The following is a 4,301-nucleotide window of genomic DNA, read 5'->3' as shown; positions in this document are numbered from 1 at the left end:
TATGCACATTGAGTTACAATTTTGAAAGATCTAGGACCCTTTAAGTAGAGGAATTAACATTGTATTTCCCATTTTAAGGATTCTTCCTCACATTCTTCTCATCTTTGTTGCTCATTTTTATCTTCTTTCAAGTACGTCAATTTTGTTAATTTTGAGAATCTCTTGTTCTGCTAATATAGGCTCTTTAGTCTTGTTAATTTTGAGAATCTCTTGTCCAACTAATATAGGCTCTTTAGTCTTGTTAATTAGAGGATCTATGTAGTATTCTGTTAATTTTGGAAATGATGCATATTATCTTTATTTATTTCATTAAGATATTCTATTGAGAGAATGTAAAGATGTTTGGTTAATTTTGGGAATGAGGTATATAGATGTTGCAATATTATGATTATTCAAAATATTCCAATAGTTTTGACACCAACAATTGTATTTTAAGACCATTCAATACCCTTGTCATTCATTAGAAGATATACGTCTAAATCATACTTCTTTTCTCATTTTGGAATGCCACTTTGCTAATCATACCACAAGGTCTTCAACATTCTAAGTCATTAGAAAAAAAAAAGACATTTGGCTTAGCTTCTTAGCCAAACAAAGCACAAAAACACATTAAGATAATTGAATTATAGCTCCATCCACACAAATTTTTACTATTTCATCAAACCATAAGCTTGCTTCTGGTTTCTCATGCATATTAGGTGGAATTTTGACCTTCTTGGGATTCTTTCCTCCTTTCAGTATTCAACTCCATACTATTGAGTGAGCTTTCTCTCAACACATATATCCATATCATTGGACATCCAAAACTTCTTCATACACGTCCTCCTTGATTGCATTCTTCTTACAGGAACATGATGCCCAATCTTGTAGCAATACCTTATTGTAGTGTTCCAAGGAGGTTCCATCAGTTTTTTCCAACTTGTTAGTTTCAACCTCATAATGTTGTACTAGAAATGCTACACTACCACTTTTTTAGGTGTTCATGTCTTATCCTTTCCCCATAGTATACCTTTTCTCTCTCTTCTTCTTTCTTTGGGAGGGAAGCAAGGAGAGAGAGAGAGAGAGAGAGAGAGAGGAAGGGAAGAAGGTAGAATGGGGAAAGGGAAGGAGGGAGAGGGAGGGGCAGAGGGAGAAGTGGGAGAAGCCACATGTGCAAGTGTAGCACAATGTAGTTCTCCAAAGGAACAAAGCCTCAGGAGACCAACACGAGTCTCTAGCCACTATCTCAGTTCTTCTTCCCTTAAGATCCTTATCCAACAATAGCCTCAGCAATTATAATTAGACTATAACATAGGTAGTGTAGCTTCATACTCAACGAGGGTCACCCCTTTTTAGGTCTTCAATCCTCTCTACCTCAAGATGTTGTCCGGACCTTCCTTCTCCTCAAGATGGTGTGCGTACTTATCCTCTCTTCCCCAAGATGTTGTGCAAACCTTCCTTCTCCTCAAGGGAGTCACCCCTCTTCAAGTATTCAATCCTCTCCACCTTGACATGCTGTATAGAGCTTCCTTCTTCACAATAGCTGATAGTAAGATGAGGGAGCTATGGAGCACCTGAGTGATGCACCTTAAGATTGAGCTTTGGCATAATTTAGGTGAGTTCAGCTTTGGCAACATAGCTAAGGCATTGGCAAACTTGAGGTGATGAAGATTATGAGGCTGCAATTATGGTTCAGCTAAGGCTATGCCGATGGATATTAAGTATGGTGCATAGGTATAAATATGGAAATTAAGATTTTGAATATGTTAGTTTTTAGTCTTTTAGTTATGTTTGGTGTTCCGTATGTCAATTCTTTAGAATTTTTTGTTCCTTTAGTTAGTCATATGTTTAGCTTTATAGTTAACTTAGCCAACCTTAAGTTTAGTTAATCTCATTTTTAGTTTGGGTTTAGAGTTTAGGGTCTAGATGAGCCTCTTTTTTGGCCTGCTGAAAGGAAGGACTAAGTGAAGGCGATTCACAACAAAGCGAAAATATCCATTTTTAATTTTCCAAAAAATCTCTAATGATTTTACCATCCACTTCCCTCTCACATGCTATTTTTCCCTCTAGAAATTCTCCACAATTTTAGCCCCCCCCCCCCCCCCCCCGCCCTCTCTCTCTCTCACGAGCTTTCAAGTCATCATCTCCGCCCTCTTTTCCGCACTTCACATCTTCCTTGCTATTTTGAATCTAGGGCAGGCCTTATGAATGATTTATAATCATTCACCTTGTTTAAAATAATACATTAATGAAAAGATAAAAAGATATATACATTCATAAAATATATATTTTATTTGATTAATGGTCAATCTTGCAAAAAAGAAGACTTGATACAAAAAGGAAGGCTGATGGTTAGCTTTGCATCCTTTTGAAAATGTAGGTTAGCTTCATGTTGCATTTGCATAGGCCGGAAGGTCTCCCTCACAAGAAGGCCTGACAAGGTAGAGTACACCATAGGTTGATCTATTTTGTAAAAACCCTCCTTACCAACAAATTTAGAGCCTATTCATGTCAAAGGCATGAATTGCAAACCACAGAGCATGGTTTGTAATCGAAGCATTCATGCGAGGCCAATGGGTTGCTAGTTCGAAAGAAACTGGTTTTTTTTTGAGTGCCTACTTCCCAGGAGGGACTCATGAAAAAACCAAGTGTAATGATTGCTGTTAACTGGCAGCAACCCATCAATTTCTGCAATTTTGTGCCTGCAAGCAAGACAAGGCTACGTGGTTTTTTGGAAAACTGGCTACAACACGAAAATTCGTTCCAAACCACTAGCGTGTGAACTAAAATGCGAGTGCAACGTGATTTGGAACCAGCTGTCATGTGGGAACAAGCTCTTATTTAACAGCAATTTGCTAGAGAGGCCCTTAACCGGAACCCTAATGTAGCGTTAATGTCTTAACCTGACTCTCTAGCCCTAATTTAGAACGATATATGTAAGAGTGCACTCATTGAGGTGAGAGTGACGCGATTGTATCGTTTTTCAAGTTTCAGTTTGTCGATAACGCTGCTATCACGCCTCTCATACCAACCTGAGCTGAATTTGCAGTGACATGATGTGTAAATTTTCCCTATTGGTTTGATCGCCGGTATGATGGCCTTCATACGCGTATATCCATCTGATCACTGCTGAGTCTCTCTTCCCTTGGACGTGTCGTGTGGAATGGCTAGTACGATTTGTGTGTTCGAGGGATTGATGGAGCGGTTCTGTGAATGCTTGTTTCTTTATGGTTTTTCGGTTGCAGATCTCTACTAATCTCTAGGACTGGCGTTTTTGTAGGATCACAGAATAGTTTGTTATCAAGTAGGAAGGGCAGACGCGCTCCTGCGTGTACATTTGTGTGCGAGCAAGCGTCCTGGGGGGGCAAGGGAGGCCTACAAACCGTTAAAGATCGTATATAGCTGTAGTAAATGAAAGGTATATAATAGCCGTCACTTTACTGGCCCGTGAAACCAGGGGAAATGAGCTGCCCTTATCTCCTTTTGGCCAGTTTTAGGGTGACATGTTCACCTTGCTGTTGTTTCAATGTCGATATCTGTCGGCTGTTAGGCTAGTTTCCCCCTCTTTTGTAGTTTCAGCAGCCTGGCATTGCAACTATCGTATCCGAAAAGCAACGGACCAAAAATAACTGTGTATAAAGTAGAATGAGCAAATATCAAACGCTTTACTTGACGCATGAAATATGACAGAATAGCAACAAGGGAAAATGATCCCACCTGTGCTCTAAGCAGGATGGGCAGACAGGCAAAGTATGATTAGGTCGGAAGTAAACAAGCTAGGAAACATCCAGAGGCCATGGAGCAGGCTCACAGTTTGTTGTCAACCTATTGGTCAATGGTAAGCTCCAATTATGCAATGAATGCATAATCCTAATGCAAAGCTTGACAAAGAACTGTAAGAAGGGAATCTAATTGACTCTCAGCATGGTTGGTTGACATGCAAAGATATTAGGTTACTTTAGAATGCTACTGCATGTTAGGATTGGCTGACAGGCAGGGAACTGAGCTCCATATATTCTTCCTCTAAGCTGCTGCATACTCGTTGATAATTAATGGTGCTTTCAAGGTAGGAATCAAGGAGTTTCGAATTGCACTATGGGGTGCTCCCTCACGCATCGTCATCATCGACTTGGCTTTTGCTTGGCTTTCTTCCCCTAAATGCTGAATTTCATCTCGAATGCTACGCTATGAATGCCATAGTCCCTCAAGGAACAACATTACATGGAGAATCCACAAAAAGTTTGTTGGATCATAACCTGTGGACAATGGCCTGGATGCTGGATGCATCACTGTGCTGTAGCCAGCTACTCCGCACGAAGCTT

At 40.0% G+C, this 4,301-nt stretch overlaps 1 non-coding gene across 1 annotated transcript; it reads left to right on the top strand.

Annotated features, from left to right (window-relative positions):
* Positions 1–3,025: 3,025 nt before the first annotated feature.
* On the top strand, positions 3,026–3,108 carry LOC147890900 (small nucleolar RNA Z102/R77). Its single transcript, XR_015542666.1, has one exon. It is a non-coding gene; the product is annotated as a small nucleolar RNA Z102/R77 (small nucleolar RNA).
* Positions 3,109–4,301: the final 1,193 nt, after the last annotated feature.

This window comes from Dipteris shenzhenensis, chromosome 18 (assembly GCF_047967505.1).
Source record: "Dipteris shenzhenensis isolate YYH24624 ecotype China chromosome 18, Dip_SZ_1.0, whole genome shotgun sequence".
Classification (NCBI taxonomy): domain Eukaryota; kingdom Viridiplantae; phylum Streptophyta; class Polypodiopsida; order Gleicheniales; family Dipteridaceae; genus Dipteris; species Dipteris shenzhenensis.
This window is presented reverse-complemented; position numbering and strand designations above follow the sequence as displayed.